This window comes from Eretmochelys imbricata, chromosome 2 (assembly GCF_965152235.1).
Source record: "Eretmochelys imbricata isolate rEreImb1 chromosome 2, rEreImb1.hap1, whole genome shotgun sequence".
NCBI lineage: Eukaryota > Metazoa > Chordata > Testudines > Cheloniidae > Eretmochelys > Eretmochelys imbricata.
In genome coordinates, this window is record NC_135573.1 from 118,435,780 (window position 1) to 118,461,084 (window position 25,305).

The 25,305-nt window shown below is 38.7% G+C and overlaps 1 pseudogene across 1 annotated transcript; it reads left to right on the plus strand.

The window, feature by feature from the left end:
* Positions 1-76: 76 nt before the first annotated feature.
* Positions 77-25,305, plus strand: LOC144261295 (zinc finger protein 711-like; annotated as a pseudogene). The gene is made up of 7 exons (XR_013345217.1): positions 77-375; positions 1,382-2,565; positions 3,563-3,659; positions 9,451-9,697; positions 15,441-15,543; positions 20,651-20,774; positions 24,518-25,305. The product of XR_013345217.1 is annotated as a zinc finger protein 711-like (transcript).

Below are 25,305 nucleotides of genomic sequence, written 5' to 3' on the forward strand. Positions count from 1 at the left end.
GGAAGCAGGAAAGCTAGCGCAGAGGGGCGTGTCTGAGCCGCGCAGGCCCGGAAATAGGGTGAGACTAACTCAGCAATGCAGCCAGTGACCCCTGACGAGCGGAATGGAACCTTCCTCCCTTCCCTTCACGCGCCGCTGACCCGAGCAGTGTGGGAGCGGCACGTGCTTTCAGTAGAGAGTCCGTCCAAGCAGCAGCGGCTATTGCAAGGGGTGGCTGCGGGAGGATGATGCGCAGCCGTTGTAGCTGTAGGTGGTGCTTTGAGGTGACCGTGTGCCCTCGCCTGCCAAATAGGCGCAAGGGGGACCTGCCCCTGATTGTCTTCCTCCTGCACTAGTCCCTGCTGCTACTACCTCCCTGGTTTTGCTGTATAGCAGGTACGGTCAGCTGGTTCTTCGCCATTTCCTGTGTAAGGGGAATTCATAGCATCAGAGAACAAAATATTGTATTAGTAGAGCCCTACAGTGGATACAAAATGTGTATCTGCATCTGATCCGTGATCAGCAAACGTCACTGGATATAAAGTGGAAATCTGCAGATTTGCAAGGCTCTAAATATAAGGAGCGATCCTGCACTGGTGGGAGCACAGAGGAAGGTGTGCAGGGGGATGTACTACAAATGATCAGGTATAGGGCTTCCAGCTGCTGTGATGCATTCAGGATTACTTGATTATTTTAAAAGAATCGGGGAGGTTAACAGACTGTAAAGATTTGTATAAAAAGGCACAGCCCCTTGTCAGTAGTGGATGCTCTGTATATATGTCAACTCTATAGATTTGTGAATTAATGTATGCTGAGATGTTTGTATCTTAATAATGCATTTTTCTATGGAAAAGTCTTTGCCATGGGATTCATAAATTTTATGCAAGACCCAAAACGAATACACAACAAAAATCCAATAGAGGAGAAAGTAGCAAATGATTTGGGATTGTTTTTTTAAAACAAATAGTTTTCTAAAATCTCAAGTTTGAAGTTACAGAATAAATGTTTCATCTGTAATATTAATAACTTACTGAAGTAAAAAATAAGCTGCTTTGTATAAGGCATTTAGGTATAAATTTTTTACTTTCAAAACTTCTGTTGTCTTCCAAGAGGCTATGATTTCACCTGGAATTTTATATACCCTAATGCAATTTAGATTATAATCTGACCCTAGGTCCTCTTGTTGTAACTTCTGAGAAAAGGCAACAATAATAATTGAAATATAAATATACTATAGCATAGTATGCATCAGTCTCTAGTTGGGAAAATGTAAATAGGCACTTTATGTATATCTTGCTTAGTATTACTGAAGATTTAGGATAAATTATCTTCTTCTGGAGAAGAGTGCTGATATACCAGCTTTGCAGATCATAGAACTGCTTTATTTATGTTTCTCTTATAGACTTGTGTACTTGCACTTTCTGAAAATGAATGAATTTAAATATAAATTCCAGTACATTCCTTCCACAAACCTACATTTACCTGAGGAGATCACAACATCCTGATTTTATGCCTCTGGGACAGAAGGCTTTGAAACCCAAATTGCCAGCCTGGTGGAAATGTTTTTGGTTGAAGTGTACAGGTGCAAACTTTGTAAGTTCACAAGCAGTATCAAGAATAGAATCAGAACTCCTATGACTAACATTCATAAACAGGGTAGAATTTGCTACATTTCTTAGTGCTTTGAAATGGGCCCAGATCAAGATGAAGATGACTCATACAGCATAGGGGATGAAATCAGCCAAGAAAACAAAGAAAATGAAGAAAACCTTGCAAAGATGTCATTTCTGATGCCCATGTACCAGATGCTTCATAACATAAGCCCTGAATGCTGTGATGTGAGCCTGGGGAGTTACCGTGATAATCCTAATGGCTCTCATTCTTGTAAGGTAAACACACTGTTTGAAGAAGAAGCAGGTCAGTTTCAGCTTGAGGAGCCCTGCTTTGTGGTGCATAATCACCTCTCATATTCCACAGACCCCAATGAATCTAAAAAAAGCAAAGATGAGGAGGAAGCCCAATTTGAACATCTCATGTGACTTGGCCTGTGTTGCATTTCCAGCATTAAAACTCAAACCTTAAAGGTAGAAGTGAAAACAACTAAAGTTGAAGTCAAACAAGAAAATAGTAAAAGTCAGAAGAAGGTCAAACCTGAAAACAGTGGCTTAGCTCAGCCTTTGAAAGGTATTTGCACTTTAAAACCAAGTGCTGAAAGAATACAACACTGCAACATATGTGACCAAGAACTGAAGTCAAAAGGTGCTTATAAAATCCACGTTAAATGTCATGATGGGGATGAAGGCTTCAAATGTGTTTATTGCAGTTGCTGCATGACTGAATGGAACTTAATGAAAAATAACTTAAAAACACACAAGCCGGTAAAAGAGAGCTACCAGTGTCTGATTTGCAAGAGAGTTTTTATGTCGCCAAGTTCATGGAAAATGCATAGGAACAACCATCATGGAAAACGTAATCTCTTTCTATGCACAAAGTGTTCATCTCTTTATGAAACTGAGCAAGTGAGAAATCTGCATATATCTTTCCATTATGGTATCTTGTTTAAATGTCTGCAATGTGATTTTATTGGTAAGTCTCAAACATTTATTTTTCTCATACTTTCCCCCTCATTGTAAACCCATCTGTAAGCATAATGTATATTGAGAGTTACAAAGATGTACTTTAAGAGTTTCAGCATGTAGTACAGTGGTTCTCAACTGTGGTCCACTGCTTGTTCAGGGAAAGGCCCTGGCGGGCTGAGCCAGTTTGTTTACCTGCCGCATCCACAGGTTCGGCTGATCGCAGTTCCCACTGGCCGCGGTTTGCCGCTCCAGGCCAATGGGGGCTGCTGGAAGCGGTGCGGGCCAAGGGATATGCTGGCCGCCCTTCCTGCAGCCCCCGTTGGCCTGGAGTGGCTAATCGCGGCCAGTAGGAGCCGCGATCAGCTGAACCTGCAGACGCAGCAGGTAAACAAACCGGCCTGGTGCGCCGGGGCTTTCCCTGAACAAGCGGTGCACCAGAGTTGATAACCACTGACGTAGTATGATACAATCTGTGATGAGCTATAACAAATAATCTTAGTGTTACTGGGAAATTTGTTACAGGCAGGAACAATACAAATCTGTGTGTTGAATAAGCTTTTGCAAATGTACCTTTTTATGAAAGAATTACATCTCATTTTAAACTATAATCTGTGGATTCTAAATATTTGTTTTTATTTAAAAAAAAAAAAAGTTGGACTTTTTTTAACTTCTCCTGGACTATTAGGACTTGAAAGTCATGTCACATGTAATGGGAAAAGTAACTTTACGTGGATTTACTCTGTAGTTTAATAACACTTTGCTATTTTTATCTTTAAACCGCTATATTCCCACTATAAACATTAACTAATACTTACTTGGCTGTGATGTAACTGTTACCTACATTTTATGAATAGGGAAACAAAATGTATAGCTGAAAACAAGGAAGATTGTTGAACATGGTTAAATGTATAGTTTTAGAAGAATTAGTGATATTTTCTGTATTTACTTCTATTTGTTTCCTCTGACGCTGATACATTTCAATGATCTATGGCTTTTTGACACAGACGGAGAGTGGAACAAGGTCTACAAGCATCTCTGCACCCACAACTACCGTTCCAGACCACATCCGTGCACCGAATGTGAAAGATGGTTCTTCCAAATGTAGGTAGCTCTTTAATTTATATGCTTTACTAGGTGTTTGTCTCTTTTTTTCTAGCTTCTTGGTTATTAAAATACAGCAAACTATTTCATAAATATTTGTTAAAATCAATAATTTGTTGGGTTTTTAATGCTGTATCCTATTACTGTAAATAGTGATGTTCAGGGAATGGTACAGCCCTACATGTGACTATTTAGTATAAAAGGGTTAAGGAGTGGGAGTGTTAAAAGAAAAAAACAGGTTTTTAAAAATAATATGGTGGGATTTGCTGTGTTCGGGAAAAACCACATCCTGCTGCTGCTATCCGAGGGATAGAGAGCTCTATAGTGGCTCCCTATCACAGAGACATGAGGTGGGGAAAAGGTAACTTGGGTTATGAATACAAAGGATCTTATGCTGTTATGGGAAAGAGAGGTGAAAACTGGGATTGAGATTTGGGGTGGGCAAAAAGACTGGTATTGGGTGGGTGAACAGACTGGCACTGGGAACCAGAGGGGCCAGGGGATGGAGGGGAGAGAACTGGGGGAACATATCTGACACGGGGAAACTTGTGGGGAGAACTGGGACTGGCTGAGTAGAAAGTCTGGGACAAGAACTGAGTGGGGACAAGAACTGGGAGCCAGTGGTGATGGGACACATGGGCAGAGGAGGGCAACTGGTGGCCAGGGTGAGGGGAGAGACAGATCAGATATGGGCTGTGGGGGACGCTGTGGCTTGTGGACAAGGTGCCTGAGGGTGGGAGTGGGTTGGGTGAGGGGAGACTGGAACAGGGATTCTGGAGGGATGAGACTAGCTTGGCAGGGATTCTGGCATTTTTCTAACTTCTTTCTCTTTTTTGAGCGCTTAACTTTGCAACCTTAATCTTTGAATGCAACATTTGTGCGTGATATATTAAGGAGATTTGGGGGAAATGGCAAGATTAGTAACTTTTAAAGAAAACTGACAAAAATCCATCAACTTTAGCAATATGTGCTGAATGCCATTAGCAACCAAGCTATAAGAGGCATTCAGCACGTTGTTAATTAAAAGCTCACAAATTTCTCCTTAGGTCCTGGGACATTCAGACCCTCTTGGGTCGCCGGCTTCAGCTCCATCATGACACCTTGTTGGTGATGTCATATTGACCACCGCACCCCTCTGAAGCATGGAGCTGGCATATATTGTGGGTGGAGGGTCAAGTAAGTGCCTTTTTATTTTTAACATTATCTTGAATAATTTTTTAATATTTTATCCCAAAAGGGATAAAATATTTTAAAATCTTTGCAAAACTGTGTAATATAACTAAAAATGGGCATTTTTCTGCCCCGTCTACTATAGTGGTTGGCTGAGTAATCCAGCCTTTGTGATACTGACACTACAATGCTTGCTGGGGCATCACACTAGAGAATTGGCAATCCAGGTGAGGCTGGATGGCATTGGCTGAAGTGGGGGAGAAAAAGACACACACTTTTTTCCCCCTAGGTAACAATGTGCTGAATGACAGGTTTCAGAGTAACAGCCGTGTTAGTCTGTATTCGCAAAAAGAAAAGGAGTACTTGTGGCACCTTAGCGACTAACCAATTTATTTGAGCATAAGCTTTCGTGAGCTACAGCTCACTTCATGTGCTGAATGCCTCTCTTCTTTACCAAGCTGTTGCAGGGCATTTAGCACATATTGCTAAAGTTGATGGAATTTCACAGGTCCCCTCCTAACACTGTTGTTTTGTCTTGGGATTGGTTATATTAATCACTAATATTTTCATGTAATAGCTAATATCTCATTTTCTGTTTTTCTTCGCTTCCTACACTTTCAAGATTTTTGTTGTTGCTAAAATAATGAGCTCATTCAAGCGTGATAAACCACAAACAAACTCTCAGTGAATACGAGGTGAACAACTAAAATATGGTTATGATACCAGGTGTCAAATAAAATAGTTCTCTATGAAGTTATACTATACTTGCCACAAATGAAAGTATTCTTACTCAAATTTATTTGCTTCTGTTTTCACACTGACATGCAAACATCAGCTTCCCCTTCCCTCCCAAAAGGCCCTTGCCAGATCTTTTTAAACATATGATATGACAGTGCAAACAAAATAAGCTTATCTATGTTGGTCCTGGGATATTAGAGACCAAGTGGGTGAGGTAATATCGTTTATTGGACCAACTTCTGTTAGTGAAAGAGACAAGCTTTTGAGCTTCACAGGTCTACTCTTCAGGACTGGGAAAGATAGTATCACAGCTAAACACAAGGTGGGAACAGATTGTTTAGCATCAGTTGTTAACACACTTTCTGAGGAGCCATTCAAGGTGAAGTGGCCCATTAACACCTCTTCAGTTATAGGACAAAAAATATGCTAAGCAATCTGTTCCGCCTTGTATTTAGCTATGACAATCTGAGGGTATGTCTACACTGCAACATAAACTCGTGCTTGAGCCTGGGCTCAAGCCTAACCCTCTTCCACCTACACTGAAAGTGTGCTAACCCAGGGCTCAGACCCAGGGTCCCAACCCTGCAGGGCTGGAGGGGCCGAGCTTGAGTCAAGCCAGCACCAAGGGGCCAAACACTTTTGCTTTGCAATGAAGGTGCAGCCTAAGTACCTTTCTCAGACCTGAAGAAGAGTTCTGTGTAGCTTGAAAGCTAGTCTCTCTCACCAACAAAAGTTGGTCCAATAAAAGATATTACCTCACCCACTTTGTCTCTCTAAGATTATTTTACTCCTTCGAAGCTTGACAAAATATACTGCCTATATAACTCTTCACATACTATTGTGCCTATGCTTATTTTCAAAGACAATATCTTTTATTAATGCAAAAATGTGCCTATGACCTGGTTTGATCTTGATGCCAGTTTTGTGTGAGAGAGTTATTTTCACAAGCTTTGCATGATGGTTCAGATTTCAAATGCCGTAGTAACAGTTTAGTGTTTTTTGGCAATAATACATAAGAAGTATCTGTATTTGAACAACATGATAAAATAATAAAAGTTTAAGGGTAAAATGATAAGGCTAAATTCATTCCTACTGTAATTAATTTAATTAACCTCAGTAGAATTACACCAACAATAAATGTTGCCTGTCATGCTTATCTGTATATATTATTTTATCATTCAAGGTTAAACTGAAGACGTATCTAATGCTATATATTGAAGGAAAGCTGAACACATTTCCATAAAAATATTTATTTAAAAAATGTCATGAATTATCATGAATCCATTGGGTTCCAAGATTGCAGCTGCAGTTTCAAAGTGTACGTAAAAGACTCTCATCCTAAAGAGTTTTGCCCTCCACCCTTGACTCTCTTTTTCCTGCGTTTCAACTAGTTGAATTCAAGAAGACACTGTCTCTGGAAAGGGTTATACTTTGTATCTTTTTATAGCCTCCCCCTATTTAAAGTGGTAATGTTTTTCTGACTGATTATCACAGTATTTTAAAAACAAAAAAATCCACACACTTTTAAAGACGAGGTCACCACATGAGTGGTATTGAAGTCCCTTAGCTCAATGGCAAGTCAAAAGTAGTCATCTAACTATATATTATTGGTATATTGCACAGCAGAAAAAGAAAACTGGTTTAGATTAAAAACAAAGGTTGACTTTTCAATAACTATAAAAAATCAGTACCAGAAAAGCAGAACCAGAAAGCAAAGTCCTGGTTCCTAAAACATGCTATTTTGTTTGTAAGGGCTTGTCTACACTGGCAATTTACAGCGCTGCAACTTTCTTGCTTGGGGTGTGAAAAAACACACACACACACACACACACACACACACACCCCCCCGAGCGCAGCAAGTTTCAGCGCCGTAAAGCGCCAGTGTAGACCGTGCACCAGCGCTGGGAGCCACGCTCCTTTTGGAGGTGTTTTTTTAAGAACACTGGGAGAGCTCTCTCCCAGCGCTACACCACAACCACACAAGCCACGTTAAAGCGCTGCTGCGGCAGTGCTTTAGCGTTGCCTGTGTAGACTAGCCCTAATACTCCACAAGTACTCATTGTGGGTTCCTAATTGTCTTCTGCAGCGCTAACTGTTCCCAGATAGTAACAATTGTTGGACCTGGTTTATCCTTCGGTCTTCACCTTAAGAATGGTACTATACTGGTATATTATGAAAGTATTACTGGAACGATGCTGGTTCTGGTGGGACCCACCTGAGAGTGCCAGTTCAGGACAAATTGCTTAAAGCAGGGCAGTTACAGCCCGAGGCTGGGGTCTCTGTGCACACCAAGGCAAACCAAACCAGCCAAACAGAGAAGACTTTGGTTTTACCCCACTGGCTAACCACAAGTCACACAATCAATTCCCTTAAACACTCCAGTTTCCCAGTATCACCACCAATGCCACTCGTTATGGGGACAAATGGTTATGAAAACCAATACCCTTGTAAAAGAAAAAAGGTTTTCTCGATCCCAAAGGACCAAGCCCCAGACCCAGGTCAATATACAAATTAGATCTTACTCACAAATCACGCTGTTGCCAGTCCTTTAGAATCTAAAATGTAAAGGTTTATTCATAAAAGGAAAAAGATATAGATGAGAGCTAGAACTGGTTACATGGAATCAATTACATACACTAATGGCAAAGTTCTTGGTTCAGGCTTGTAACAGTGATAGAATAAACTGCAGGTTCAAATCAAGTCTCTGGAGTACATCCACAGCTGGGATGGGTCATCAGTCCTTTGTTTGGAGCTTCCATTTGTAGCAAGTTCCTCCAGAGGTATGAAGCAGGACTGAAGACAAGATGGAGATGAGGCATCAGCCTTTTATAGGTTTCAGAGTAGCAGCCGTGTTGGTCTGTATTCGCAAATAGAAAAGGAGTACTTTTCTCCTTTTCTTCTTTTATAGTCTTTTCCATGTGTAAGATCAAAGAGGTGTTCTTACTGTGGAAAATTACAGCAAAATGGAGTTTGGAGTCACTTGAGCAAGTCCCTGCATACTTTGCTGAGTCACAAGGTGTATCTGCCTTCTCTGGATGAGTCATTTGTATAGCTGATGGTCCTTAATGGGCCATCAAGCAGGCTAGGCAGAGCTGACACCAACTTGTCTGGGGTGTCACCCAGATGCATAGCATAAGTTTGAAATACAGACAGTATAGAATCAGTATTCATAACTTTAACTACAAAAATGATACACCCATATAGAGAGCATAATCATAACCAGCAAACCATAACCTCTCCATAGACCCCCCCCCCTTATATGACAACCTTTATACAATATTTGCTGCAAATATATAAAAGTGGTCGCAATAGTGATCTATACAGTTATAGATTGTCAGTAACGTCACAACTACTTACAAGAATGCTAACCTCACCTTGTAGAGTGTGAGTAAAAATTATATATAAATACCGTATTGTAAGACATTTGCTTATCCATATTTTTGCAATATTTTAAAAAAACATAAGCAGTTACTAGATTAATATAATTTCAAGGAAACAAGTTAAATATAACTTTGTCCTGTGTCTAAGTACTAAATGTTTGAACATCTTATCTAGTTGCCTGTGGGAGTCTTTTTGTGTGTGTGTGTGTGTTTATATATATATATATAATTTTTTTTTAATTTCATGTATATAGCATGGAATTGTGATATGTTAACAAATCACTTGCTCACCCATGAAACTATTTCTAAAATACAATTACATCTTCACCGACCTTTTTGAGAATGTTTTATCCCAAACTAATAATATGTTTTCTGCCACTGAAGATAATAAAGTTTATTTTGATTGACTTGCACTTTTTTTGGTAGGCGGAGGGAATTCTTAAGTCTAATTCTGGCTTGGGTTTGCTAATTTGCTTATTTGTATTTCTTTACTGTCCACCCAGAGCTGAGCTGAAAGAGCATATGGCAAAACACAAAACTCCCAAACCCTTCCTATGTTCATTATGTGGCCAAGCATTTAAATACACACATCAAATGAGCAGGCATCGGAAACATGTCCATCAAAGACAGAAAGTGAAAGAGATGAAGAAAAGAAAGAGAACTGAGAATAGTCTTGTGCGCTCCGATACAAAAAGAACAAACTAGAATAAAAAAGAACTCAAATGAATTTGTGTGCAGCATCTGCAACAGGTAAGGCCTATGCTGCGATTAGGTTCAAACTCTGTTTTATGCTTGCAAGTAGTCCTATAGACTTCCATTTTAGGACTATTATTCAAGTACTGTTATTCGCCATGGGCAATATTTTCAGAGAGAGGGGCCCACAGTTAATCTAAAACAGGCACTCTCTTGGCATGGCTTTGCATACAAATAGGTCTGTAGTTGGGCTACTCACATGAACAAGCTGCGGGGTTGGCAGGGACTGTTACCACGCATGCATGATTTTCTTATGGAGTTTTTCTTTTACATTTTATCAATACTTTGTTATGTACTGTAGATTTTATAGTTGAGACCTTTTAAAAATATTAACTGAATGTGGGTGAGACTTACTGTGTTTGTGTGTCTATCATTATGGACCTCATTTTCAGAAAGAGACCTGATGTCTGCAAAAATGTATGGTTACATGTGTTACAATAATCTAATAATGTTAGATTAAATGTTACATGCTGGGTGAAACCTTGTTAAGAACTGAGTTTAAAAAAAAACAACTCCATGAGGTCGATGAATATGAACGCACCCTTCAATTAGCATAACATAAATACTCCCACCCTTCCCCCCCCCAACCTAAAACAAAAGGGTTTTGTGAACCTGCCCATGGGTTTTAGACTGGGTGGGCAGAGGGGCTTTTGCTGACTATTTTTTTGGGTGGGGAGAGTGAGAAAGGAGAATAGAAACTGAGAGGCAAAAGGCAGGCAAGCCAGCCAAGCAACTGTCTGCGAGTATGAGATATGACCCTGGAAAAAGCTAGAGAGTTTTTGCGGTCTGGTGTTGGCTAAAGAGGCTTGGGGCTGTAAACTAAGAAACGATTTTTTGGTTACTGAATTCCTGAATACTGTTTTCTGTGAGAACCTTTGTATATTCCAGAAGGGGGCAGCAAAGGGTTAGTATTGTTTTGTTCTTCCTTACAAATACTGTTTTTATTTAATGCTTTACTCATTATGTAAATTTAAATACAGAAAACACATAACAATCACAAAGCTCCAGTTTACAGATATGGAAATTCAGAGTTAAGGATGTACCTCTGTGCTTTTTTTTCATTTATGCCTTTGTATTTCAGTGCGCTTGTAACAGTGATTTCCCCCCCACCCCCCAGTACAGTATGTCTGATACAAAACCAGGGCGACTTAGTGTGCGATCTGCTAGTGTGGTGTTCATTCAAACCCTGGCTTGCCATGCAGTAAGTCTCCATGCGGACAAATCCTTAAACAGCTTATGGAAATTTACCAAATCATTAATTTGGAGTATAAATATTGTTCAGTGATCACATTGGCAGTTGCTAATTGATATCTAATATGATAAGTTTCTTAAGTGCCCTAGAGAGCTTACTTTCCTATGCATGTCATGTAGAATTTGAAAAAAAGCCAGGTGCTAGATTTCAGTGAAACATCTGGCATTAACTGAGTACTAACAGATAATTTCTTTTTCTGTGACTTGAAATAATGTTAGTTGAATTTAAATATTTCATTGGTTTTGTTTTAAATTGTTTTTTCCTGATTATGTTAAAAGAAGAGACGTGATCTGATTCTGCTAAAAGGAGCATATTTATATTTTACTCAAGAAACCTACTTTTTCAGAACAGCCTGTGAATTTTTACCACATCACAACCAGTGATTTTGATATTAATGTATATTTTTATTTTTAAAAAGTTCTTTTTAAGGAGAAATATTCATACTTGGAACTTCTGCAACCCATATGGTAGAGAAGCTGGATTTAAAGTCACAGGATTGCATTTAAAGGTACCTGGAACCAATCCTGCTCTTGTTGAAACTAATGGGAACAAGATCAGGCCAAATGTCAAGTCAACTTTGACCAAAATATAATAGCTTTTTTTTTTTTTTTTTACACCAAAAAAGTCTTCATAAAGCCTAAGATTAAATGAAATGGTTCTTATTATTTTTTTTTAATTCTAGTGGAAACATTTTTTAAACTAATATTCTTTTATTTAAACTAATAATTTAATATAAAATTAATATTTTAAACTAATATAATGTTAGCCACCCAGTTATTGCTGTATCATGCAAATATATTTCATAAAAGTGAACCTGATGAGAAACTAACCAGCAACACAAATTAATCTGTCTAGTCCATTCCATTGATCAATCTGAGAGAAATTCAACAAGTAAACATCACAAATAATAAAAAGTAAATTAGACTTTAAATTGCTTTGATTATTAAAACTGAACAAGTGTTTGTTTTTAGCATAAATAAGGACCTTTCCTACTTGTGAACTTATGTAATTATTGTACACACAATCCATGACAGTCTGGTGAATTTTAAGCTGTTTTGTGCTTAGAGGGCTAAGAGTGAAAAAGCAGAAGAAAATAACTTAATTCACTAGAATGCAATCCTTGCTTATTTGGAAAACGTGGTCTTAAAAAAAAAAAAAAAAAAAAAAAAAAAAGTTACTTCCTCCAAGTATGAACAAGTATGATCTCCCTTCCTCCATGTTGCCTGCTTATTTTTCTCTGTGATCCTAGACTCCCCAGTGAGCCCTCAGGAGCTGGTTGGTTGGAGATCAGCTGGGAGGTGGCAGTCTTTAAGTTGCAGCTGAGGTCACTTAGCAGGTAGCCATTGCAGAGCTGAGAGAGGTGCTATAACTTAATTCCCCATGCTGAGCTTTAACGGCTAGCTCTTATGTAAAGAAGAGGGCGGCAGGGTTACCTGCCAACAGGGTATTGAATGGGGGCACCAGCTCTCTAGGGTGGAATGTTCTTGTTAGGTATGACGTGTATTATGTTTCATCTTACGCTGACCCTTTAAAAACGTGTCTCTTACGGTGATCATGCAGAAATGTTATGGATCCTGAGATTTTTTTGAGCAAGGCAACCCATGTTGTTATGAAAAGAAACATGGGAATCTTATATTAAATGCACAGGACTCTTTTTTTTTTTTTTTAAAGGTGTCTGAAATATCCCTATGGTGTACTGTTTATTTTCCTCTTAAGGGTGAAAATGAGTTGTCCCAGCTGTAATTACATGTAATCTCAGTATTTTTCTCTCCTTATACTTATAGTCATAAATCATCTCCTCCTAGCATTATATTTAAAAAAAATCCAGAGATCAATATCTATGGATCTTTTGGTCACTCTACGCCACAAACACTAAGATGAGACCACAAGGTTATTGGAGTCTTCATGTGTCCCCTTAAACCATTTACAACTGTTAGAACCATGCATACAAACTATTTGTTTTTAACTACAGTTCAAACCAAAAGAATCTGCATGGCTGATAGTTTTACTTCTCTTCAAGTCGATTGAGTGATGGAACTGGGTTGCTCCACTAAATCATTGTGAAATAGGGATCTCTTAAATACATAAAGATAATGCTTTGATTGTGATTGCAGTGAGCAGAAGCAGTGACAAAGAATTTTTTCCTAATCAGTGAATGAGAGTACTTATAACTTTGAATTACAGTATGTGCATGGCTATTGGATTCCAAAAGACATTATGGAAATTAGACAGCATCTGTGTTTTTGAGCTGTGTATTTATTTTGTAGCTCTTAAAAAAAAAAAAAAATCGAATTCTAGATCTGTGAAAATCTACTATTTGCAGTGAGGCTTTACAGTTGAAAGGTTATAAATATTTAGGGGAAGGAAAAAAATTGATGTAACGAATATTATTTAGAATGGTACAGCTTGCCTTTTGTAGATGGCTGACATGTTGAAAACTACTGTTTAAATCCAATTATTTCTTCTCAAGCTTTTGAGTTTACTGAAATCATTCTTTTATTCAAGATTGCATATCTTCTGTGAACAGCAAGGTTTTTAACAATTTGCTTTTTTAACCGCTTTCACTTCCCTTATGGAAATGATGGGCTTATATCCTCTAAATGATGCAAGCTTTATTTCTTCAGTGCAAGGAAGTGTTAAATTATACACGTCTGAAAGTTCAGTCCATTTTTTCCATCTTTTTATTTTGAACTTTGATACAGCCAAACATCCTTTGTAAAGTTAATTATAAATTAAGAGGTTATGCAGTTGATGGATTTCCACTCCATACGGCGAAATGCAGTGCCTTGCATAATACATCTGATGAAGTGAGCTGTAGCTCACGAAAGCTTATGCTCAAATAAATTGGTTAGTCTCTAAGGTGCCACAAGTACTCCTTTTCTTTTTATAAATAAAGAGTTAACTAAACTGGAATATTTTTATTAATCTTCTTTTTGGTTTTTTTGCATGGTTGGCATCTCAGAGATAAGGTAAACTTCTGTATGTATCAGAGGGGTAGCCGTGTTAGTCTGGATCTGTAAAAGCGGCAAAGAATCCTGTGGCACCTTATAGACTAACAGACATATTGGAGCTTAAGCTTTCGTGGGTGAATACCCACTTCATCCGACAAAGTGGGTATTCACCACGGAAGCTTATGCTCCAATATGTCTGTTAGTCTATAAGGTGCCACAGGATTCTTTGCCGCTTTTACAGATCCAGACTAACAGACATATTGGATCTTAAGCTTTCGTGGGTGAATACCCACTTCATCCGACAAAGTGGGTATTGACCCACAGAAGCTTATGCTCCAATATGTCTGTTAGTCTATAAGGTGCCACAGGACTCTTTGCTGCTGTATGTAGTAAATTTCAGAAATCAGTGAAAGAGTGAAAGTACTACAATATCAAACTTTTAAAATGTAATAGGAAATATATTTGTTATAGCTTTATTTTCAATATATTGGGTGTAAGCAAAATACTCAATGGGTACTAGTAATGTGTGACTTTAGTGCATGTATTCTGGGGTTAGCATTTACCTTAACAGTTAACGTACAGGAATGTATCAGAATGAAAATGTTTTTTTCTATAATAGTGTTGATCAAGAAGCTGGAAAATGTGGAGGGCCAAATTTTGAACTCTCTGAAATCAATTGGGAAGACTGCCATTGACTTCTATGGGACCAGGATTTAACCCAAATCTTTTTTTGCTTATATTTTTTCTAATACAACTATAATGGAGATATATATTACTAATTAAAAATAAGCTGACTGCATTATAGCCTTGATCCTGCACTTCTTGTTTACCCACAGTTCTCACTAATGTTGCTGGGAGTTGGGGAGTTTTAGGTGCTGAAAACATATAGATAGGCAGTTTGTGGGCATGAAGATGGCTCTAGAAGAAGTGCCAGACCCTGAATTCACATGAACAGCAATAGAACTTATGAGATCTATATTATTGTTCAAACGTTTACATCTATGTTTAATAGTAAAAAACTGTCTTTTCTTTCTAAGAGGTATAAACCCATATATCATTCAGAGGTGTACTTTTCAATGTAAATAATTGCAATGTACAAGAGTGAAAAAGTGGGTCAGGTAGCTGGGAAGGTAGAATCTACCTTTGATACTCACACCAATGGTTTTTAGAAGATCAGATTGGATCTCTACACTTTGCTGCCCTACACTGTCAATTGATGCCAGTAAATTACCTGTGCCTAGATTATGCATATTTGGTCCATTCTGTGCATTAATATTTTAAAGTTAATACAATATTAAATATATTTAACTACTGTGAGTACTGAAATAAATCTCTGTTCTTTCATTCTCCCTCCCCGATTATATTAATCTATACCCATTAAACTAACAGCTATAAATATCAGCCATAAAAGTCATTAAAGGGCTACAATGACACAATTGGTTGCTATAACTGAGAAATGTCATCCTTCTGGAATGTTTATCCAGGAAAAAGAGAAGATGATTTTCAGCTGTGACAAGGCTTGTTTCCTCTCTGGCAGGAAGTGTTCTTCAAAACTGGCTCTACAGAGACACATGGGAATACATGTGAGTACAAAACTAAGCTAAAGGCCTCATTGATACAGCATATGCGCATCCATACTGGTAAACTCTGTGTGTGCATTATGTTCTCACTTACAATAAACTGTAATTTTTTTGTTGAAGTGGTGATTGCTTTGTAGTAGGAGAATTTGGATCTCTCTCTTTGTTCCTTAGCAAATATTTACAGTGGTTCTAATGAAAGAAGGTTTTTACCCACTAGTTACTCTGGCTATGATAGTGAGTTTATGTCCCTGATTCAGGAAAGCATCCCAGTTACTCAAGTATTTAGACTTTCTAAATAAATAAGTAAATAGATAAAGTGTTATACATTTACAAATCCTTGCCATGTAAATATTAAATACAATGCAATAATCATTACAACAGTGAATTCTGTTTAGAGACATTCTACAAAAATATAGTTATCAGATCTGTCTATTTAACAGGGTGTTACTATATTACAGAGAGTGCATCATTATGCTTATGACATGTCATGTTTAGTGATTTTTGTTGAGTGAAATTTCTGATTACATATATTTAACAGACCAGGCATGTCTATAACATGTTAATATTCAAAAAAATTGGACAAGCTGAGGGTTTTTTTTAAATTATTTTGGGGTGGGTGGGTGACTGTACTTTTGTCTGAGTACTGAATAAATGGTAACCAAATATCTAAGTATCCAAGTGTGTTGACTTTAAGCATATGTTTATCTTCTATGGGACTTAAGCATATCTTTAAAGTTTGGATGTGGGTGACTGCTTTCCTGCATAGGGATGTCCTTATGAAAGTTCTTCCATGCATTTCTGATTGAGATCTATATTCCTGTTCACAGCCATGTTTTAGACTTAATAGTTCCTGGAGGTACTTTTGGCTCCTTTCCCTCACCTCTAGAGACTTAGGCCTGGTGTAAACTTAAACGTTAGGTTGACATAGCTATGCCACTCGGGGGTGTGAAAAATTCACACTCCCTAGCGCTGTAGCTATATCAACCTAATGCCAAGAGCAGATGCAGCTAAGGTGCCATTTCCAAAAAGGTACTGAAATATCTCTGCTATTTAATTTTTGTACTTGTACTTGTGTACTTAGAGGACCTTTTTTAAGTTTTGTTTTTTGTTTTGTTTTTTTAAACCACACAGAAAGTAAACTGAATTTGCCTGAGATAAAAGTAGTGATGTTCTGACTAAAAGAATGAGGAGTACTTGTGGCACCTTAGAGATTAACAAATTTATTTGGGCATAAGCTTTCATGGGCTAAGGCCCACTTCATCAGATGGATGCAGTGGAAAATACAGTAGGAAGATATATACACACAGAGAACATGAAAAAATGGGTGTTGCCTTACCAACTCTAACGAGATTAATCAGTTAAGGTGGGCTGTTATCAGCAGGAGGAAAAAAAACTTCTGTAGTGATAATCAGGATGGCCCATTTCAAACAGTTGACAAGAAGGTATGAGTAACAGTAGGGGAAAAATTAGCAGGGCAAATAGTTTTTACTTTGTGTAATGACCCATCCACTCCCAGTCTTTATTCAAGCCTAATTTAATGGTATCCAGTTTGCAAATTAATTCCAGTTCTGCAGTTTCTCGTTGGAGTCCGTTTTTGAAGGTTTTTTTATTGAAGAATTGCGACTTTTAGGTCTGTAATTGAATGACTAGGGAGGTTGAAGTGTTCTCCGACTGGTTTATTAATGTTATAATTCTTTATGTCTGATTTGTGTCCATTTATTCTTTTGCATAGAGACTGTCCGGTTTGGCCAATGTACGTGGCAGAGGGGCATTGCTGGCACATGATGGCATATATCACATTGATAGATGTGCAGTGAACGAGCCTCTGATGGTGTGGCTGATGTGATTCCGTCCTATGATGGTGTCCCTTGAATAGATATGTGGACAGAGTTGGCAACAGACTTTGTTGCAAGGATAGGTTCTTGGGTTAGTGTTTTTGTTGTGTGATGTGTGGTTGCTGGTGAGTATGCTGAGTGAGTAATGTTTTGAGTCAGTTTCTTTTCTTCAGTTTTGTGGTATGTTAATGTCTTCACTGGAAGGCTCAGTATCCCTTTTTCACAGATACTCTTGGGTTCTTTTCACTTTGTTTTAAGAAATTTAGGTACATGGAATTTACATTGTCATGGTTATATTAAGTTCCTAATCCTGACAAAAGACACTGTATTAGAAATCCTGAGTTTGGGACTCTTGGATATTTTCCATATGCTAGGCATTTAACTCTGTGAATGTGATTTTTTTTTTTTTTTAAACTGAGCATGTTAAGAGGTTAGGAAATAGAGATTTGAATTGTACAAGTAGAATAAAACATGTGCTGTGTTAAAGGAATGGCATTCCTAAGTCTGCTACATTATATGTATGGTGGGTGGGTGACAGGCAGGCAGAGTGGGAGAGCTAATTAGCAGCTTGTGACAATATTTACAAAAGTCAGTGCATGGAAAATTTTTGTGTCAGACCTGGCAATGTAGCGGAGAAGTAATATCCACTTCTCTCCACCTTGTGCAATAAGTAAAATTTCAGGGGATTTTTAAAAACAAAAATGTGCTTTCAGTGGTTTGTCAGGAATACAACACTCTGACACTTGACTGACATGAGTTTTTTTTTTAATGCAGTTTTGGGGCTCCATATTCTATGGTGGCGGATCCCTGGCATACATGTGGGTACTTGGAGTAGATAGATCTCTGATATGCCAGATACACAAGTAGTCACATCACTTTAAAACATTCTAAATAACCCCTCCCCCCCTGACTGCCCCACCCTCTGACCGCCCCAACCTATCCACACCCCTACCCCAAACTCCCCTGCCCTCTATCCAGTCCCCCTTACCATGCTCCCTGGAGCACCGATGGCTGACGGCGCTACAGCTGTGCCAGCCAGAGCACCAGGAGAGGCAGCTGCGCCACCCAGCTGGAGCCAGCCACACCACCGCGCCACACAAAGCACCGGGTCAGGCCAGGTTCTGCAGCTGCGCTGCCCGGCTAGAGCTCACAGCCCTGCCACCCAGCGCATTGTGCCGGCGGCGCAGTGAGCTGAGGCTGCGGGGGAGGGGCTGGGTGCTAGCCTCCCGGGCAAGGAGAGGGGCCAGGCAGGACTGTCCTTCGGGCCGGATGTGGCCCATGGGCTGTAGTTTGCCCACCTCTGGTGTAAGGTATAATTGCAGCATGATCCCTCTTGCAGGTTCTCTTCGCCTCCCTGTGAACATCAATTATTCTGGGGAGGGGGGAATCTGCAGCAGACATTAATTCTGTACTTGTGCAGTGGTGTAGAATTCCCCCCGCCCCTCCGAGTATTAGGTGTCTAACTGTAAGGCCTGGCCTACACTAGAAAATTAAGTTGGCTTAACTATGTCGCTCAGGGATGTGAAAAGTCCACACCCCAAGCGACAGCAATTAAACTGACGTGACCCCCTGAGTAGACAGCGGGTAAGTCAACAGGTGTAGTCTTCCATCAACTTAGTTACCGCCTTTTGTGGAGGTGATTACTTATGCCGATGCGGGAACCCTTCCCGTCAGCATAGGTAGTGTCTATGTTGAAGTGCTGTAGCATTTCAAGTGTAGACGAAGCCTGAGTATGATTTTGAAAATTTTGGCCTTAACCTCTCTGAGATTCAGTTTTCCCCTGGGGATTAAAGATTCTATATACTGAGTCCAAAATGATGTTCATTTTTTAAAATTATTGTTAAAAGACAATACAGAACAAAATCTACTTTATAATGAACCGTTACCAAAAGTACATGTAAAGCACTGGAGATGGAAGCGTCCTGCATGTTTGCATTTGTAATGGTTCCAGTAGAAAATCGGAGAGACACTGGTTAAAAATCATATATTTGAGGGGAAATACTACCTTACCTGTGTTGATGTTGTTAATAAGTTAACTTATTTCATTTTTAACAAGCTAATAGATTTTTTTAAGTTTTCACCATTAACTTGAATTGTCTGGGTTTTTTTGCATTTGGGTTTGAACCCATGAAAATAGACTTATCGGTTTAGTTTTTCTGTATCATGTATTTCACTTTCACGTTCTCCTCTATTAGATAGATGTTGTAAAATATGCAGGTAAACGTTCAGCTCAAAGCATGTGTGCAGATGGGCGTGCATGCACAATTTCCATGCGCACCAAAAGGCGGAAGCCCTTAATGTCCTCTGCTTTTTAAGCATTATTTTTTTGTGCTCTTGCTAAAAGGTGTCCATGCTTTTACAAAAAAAATAATTAATACCCTGGCTTCACTGCTAATACTGTTTCCTGTTGCTTTTTGAGAACTTCCGTTCTACCTCCTCTTCAATTTGCAAGAAACTGTGTTTTTAACTAGTGTTAACCTAGTGACTTAAAGCAGGCTGAGAGTTAGTGTTCTGTATTCATGGGGCTGATGCAGGAAAAGGGGCAAAGATAAGTCTTTTTAGGAGAAAAGTAAACTGATCTTCAATTTGGAAATGGAGTTAGTCAATTTACCTGAAACCACGTTCAGCTGTGATGATTTAAGGTTAAAGGTGTCTTACCAATAAGTGATCTATCTAGAATTAGAATTGTCCTTTTGTGCAAGAACATACTTTTTATTTCAGATTTTATTTAGTGCAACAGCTTTCTTATAGATGTTCAAGTCAAGTGTGTTAGATTAAAAGTTGTAACCATTCAATACCTGAAGGAAGGGCTTTGTGCAAGTCCACGTGGTAACTAAGGCATTTCTCGCCATGGATGCAGCGTGCAAGTATATGACCATTTTGTAATTGGCCACATGGGCAAAGAGGAGAGTCACGAAGGGCCCACTTTAAGTCTTTTGCAGTACATCTCATAACTCTACAACTGAAGTGATTGAGTTTTAGCGATTGAGTTCAAACCAGGGGGCTGAATTATTAGATTTGTCACAACATAGGCACTGGCTACGTTTGAAGCTTGTTCTTGCTGATGCAGCTACATTACCGTCACATATCCCATAAGTAACCTGCTTCGGCAGTGGAAACCTAAGCTGCTACTAGCAGGCCAAACCTTCCACGTCCTGGCTAGCATAGACTCTCAAGTGATCTTATTTCAGATGGGAATATGTAAAAGACAAGCCAATGGGTCTGAGGATATTTTTTTTTAATGTTCTGGTGATTTCCTTTGAATTCTCCCTCCCCTCAGTCCCCATTCCTCATTTATGTGAACATGTCTGCTGCTTTCCATATTTTGATAGGTGAGAAGCCTTTCAAATGTGAAATCTGCTCTTATGCCTCAATTGATGCAAGCTCCCTGCGCAGACATTTCAGGACTCACGCAAGTGAGAGACCCTACAAATGCGAAATGTGCTCGTACAGTTGGTAAGTGTAAATAGTCCCCCTTGCTTGGGCAGATTTTTCACAGTATAACTATGCGTTCTTTTTTAAATAAGAGATTGTTTCCTACATACTTCCATCCATCAACAAAAGAAGCCAGATATTTAAATTCACTCCTATAGACAGAGTCATTTGATGCAAAGAGCTAATGAATAGTTTAGTTTTTCTAAGTGGATGTTTCTAACTCCTTTATCTCTGCTTCCACTTAATTTCCATTGATATTGTACAGGCTACGAGAGAGGATATATGGAATTGGAAAATGATGAATCTAAAAATATCTGAGGGGAAATTGAGATATCTGTGTCATGCCTGGGGCACTGGGATTATGACAGAAGAACACGTTTCTATACGTTCATTCAATGAATGGGGGTCTCTTCCCACTGTTACATGAGCTTCACTAGGTCTTTTCCTCATATTGATTTCTTCTGCCAGTTTGCTTGTAGTGCCCATCCCCCACAACTTGGAAAACTGTCACGTTACTTAAGGCATTTCCCATTGTGAGGTCATACACCTGTCTTTTGTTCGTTTGACAGCACTGGCACAGTACTGTACATTGTATCAAGAATAGAAGCAATAGGTAACTTTGGTAAAGCTCAAATATATTTTGAAGTATGTTACGGAGCATTTAGTAATGTGTAAGGTTGCAAAAGCATAACTTAAATATTTTACATTCTTATGTCTTTGAACATTGTACTGTATGTTAAGTGCAAACATCCAGAGGGAAATGGTATTTAACTGCAAAGGTTTAAACTGAGATAGCTGAGATAAGTTTTGTCTGCCGAACCCATTTGTTGGTTGGTTTGGTTGGAAGGACTATTATATAACCGTCAATAGTAAATAATTTAGCACTGGATGCGATTATGCTTGCAAAATTGAAGTGTTACTTCCAAGTTTCCTTCAGTGTCAAAGTTCAAACATGGAAACACATCCATCAAATAAGAGGTAAAATAACAAAAATACCGAGTTTAGAGTAAACTCCCAACTCCCTGACCTACATTATGAGCCTTGCAGTAACTGAACACAGGAATAACAACAACAAAGTCTCTTCCTACTCTTCATGACAGCTGCACTGAAATTAAGAACTCTAAACATTGTCCAGCTTCGGTGACAAAAAATGAATTAAATTCAAGAATTGGAGCAGATAATTCACTACCAAATTTGGACAAAAACAGGACACGTTCATTAGCAGATGACTGCCTTCTTGGAAGTTGTAAGAATGATGTTTGTTCTACTGTATAAGTTAGAGAGCAGGAAGGAGTCAGCAAATAAATATTCCTTTTACATAACAGACACCACAGAACTGCAGAGCAGAACGCTGCTAATCTGCAGTTCACTAAACTACACACTCAATAATTTGCACAAAAAATTGTCAGATTCTCCTCCTGTCAAGTAAGATTTAACAGTAGGGCACTGTAGTGAATTCTCATATTATGAAAATCTTTTTACAAAACATGCTGCAGTATTTTTCTAGAGTATATTGTGCTTTATTTTAAATCATTGACAAAATAGGTACAGCTTTGTGCCATGTTGGCCTTGATTCTAATCAGATTTACTAATTTACAGAATTCACTAGTTCCCTGCACTAGTACAAATTGCAAGGTTGGTTGGCTGGTTTGTTATAAGGCCCTAATCCTGGCCTTACGTACATCCTTAACTTTAGGCATGGGAGTACTTCCACTGAAGTCAATGGAACGGTCATATCTTCAAAGTTGAGCATGCATGTACATGTGTGCAGGATCAGAGCTTAAATATAATGCACGAATAAGGATGATAGTTCAAAATTGTGGCTGAGTTGCACACAAGCCATGGAAAAAATCACGTAAAAGAAAATATGGATTTATTATTTGTGCTAATAAGGTCTATTATTATTTTTCCATGATTTCTGCTGTTGGCAGCCCAGGGCTGCCAACAGGGGATCCTGCTGTCAAAACTGTGATGGAAGCCTAATATTGCAGGATCCACAATTTCCACAGTATTGTGAATCAAGTTGGGCCTTATGCATGAGTAACTAAATTCAGCAAGTGTGCTGTATCATGCTCTGAAAGTGCTATTTACTTAAAGAACGTTTCACAGGTGTATTTATTATACAACTTCATTATACCAATTACTTGCTTATCATCAGCATAAGAGCTGAATAATGTTCTATATAGTATATATACTCCAAATAGCTGCATGTATGAATTTGTGAATATACAAATTCATACAAACTGTTGCAATATTTTCTTAATTTTTTAATGCTCCACTATGTTTTACTTTAGACTACAACCTCCGCTACTTTAACTTATACCATCTTATACTGTCCTGTTGCTTTTTTTTATCCTGCTGTGTAAATTGCTTCAATATAGAATTCATTAGGCTGTTGATCTCAGTGGGCCATATTCAAAGAGGAAGGGTAAAGTGATGTAAGGTACCCATAAGTAAACATGTGTAAGCAAGTCTAAGGCTATGTTGACACTTGGGGTGCAATGTACAGTTTGTGTAAATACGCCCGGGCTAGCTTTAATCGAGCTAGCACCCTGAAAATATCAACGAGGGCACAGCAGTGCAGGCTTCAGCGTGTGCAAGTACGTACCCAGGGGATCAGCTGTGCTTGTACAATCTGCGGTGATCCCTGTGCTGCTGTGCCATCGCTGCAGTTTTTTGCGAGGTTGCTAAATTAAAGCTAATGCAATTACATCTACACAAGCTTCAAATCACAGCTGCAGTGTAGACGTATACCCTCAGATGGTATAATTGAAATAACAAAGGAGCGAGAAGAATGTGCAAATTACACCAATTTAGCTACACCTCAGAGTTCTACCCAATACTCTAATTTTAATTTGAGACTAAAATAAAGTTTTGGGTTGGATTACCTGTAGCTAGTCACGAGAAAGTTTCATGATTTGAGCTGCCACATGTGAAGACTGTTTATGTGCCTTGGATTCAGCAGAGACCCGAGCATCACCTTAGTCAAGTTAATAGGAAATGATGGGATGAAATCTGCAATGACATCTGTCCATCTAATAGGAAGAGTCCACTAAGTAGTGAATTTTAAAATGTGTCTCTCACACTTCTTTCTCTACCATCACAAATGTTTGTTTCTCCAACTTCTATATTTGGAAATTCAAGACCTGAAATGTTTCTGAACTGGACTGTTTTATGTAATCTGAAGAGTATGGCCCCCTCAGATCAACAGCCTAATGGATTCTATGCTGGTGCAATTTATATATCAGAAAAAAAAGTACCTAACAGGACAGTATAAGATGTTATAAGTTAAAGTAGTGGGGGTTGTATTCTACAGTAAAACATATTGGAGCATTAAAGATTTTCTTTAAATATTTTTTTTAATAATTTGTATGAATTTGTGTATACACAAATATGCAACAGAGCTCACCTTTTAGTGTAGAATACTGATAGTATTTGGCTCATGGCTTAAATTCTTATTTTGGAGGCCTGCTCTTTTGTCAATCCATAAATGATGAGAATGTGATTAAAAGTACAAAGTCAAAACACAGATGTTTTTCAATAAATTCATACTCTGGTCTTCAGCCTCTTACCTCTGTCTTGCCTCTCTTAGAATATAAACTCTCCAGGCAGAAACTGATTCTTGTTGTGTGTTTGTACAGTGCCTAGCACAAGGGGGCCCTAATCTTAGTTGGGACCTCTAGCCACTACTGTAATACTGTTTCTACTAGTAGTAGTTACAATTTTTTCCCAGTAAGCTCTAATAAGTTTCCATTACATTACAGAATCCAGAAGAAGAGCCTGGACCTCCATGTGTGACAACATCACACTGGTGAGGCATTTGGCTGTAGTTTTTGCTGCTATTCTTCCCCTGACAAGCAACTCCTCCGGAAGCACGTAAAGAAATACCATCTCAGTTCAGAAATCTCATTAATCAGCACCCAGCCCAGCCCAGCCCATCCCTAGCCTCAAACCATTTCCAATGGAGCATTAGGTTCTTCATGCTTAAATGTGTACCAGAGCAGCTAATCAAGCAGTAGGTCAGCCAGAAGAGAAGGAGAAATTGATCCAATGAGGACATTAAAAGGACTGGCAAATGTGACTCAACCCAAGGCTCAAAGAGTGGTCCTTGCAGGAGGCTTTATATACACTGTAGTATATGCTATAACTCTGGTTTTCCTGAGAGGAGCATGGCATGCTATGAGTAAAGAGTTCTGTTTTATGTGAAGACTGAGTATTTCGATCCTGTTTTCTGACTACCTCATGCTGACTTGTCCTTCATTCGAAGTTAGTGAGTTTGACAGTTAAAGGGGGAATTTATTGAAATGCCAGTTTAGGTGCATTGAATTCTGCAAGATCGGTTCTTGGATGTCATCTTGCTCATTTTAAATATAGGTACATATTTTTAAATAAGTAAATGAAAGTGAAATCTGTTGGCGCACTGGCTCTCAGAATTAGTTATATTAGAAAACATATCCCTGCTCCCTGGCTACTGTATAATTATTATATGAAAAGTGTGTCTCATAAAAAGCTAATCAATGGTAAAATAAAAATATAGACAACATATCCAATA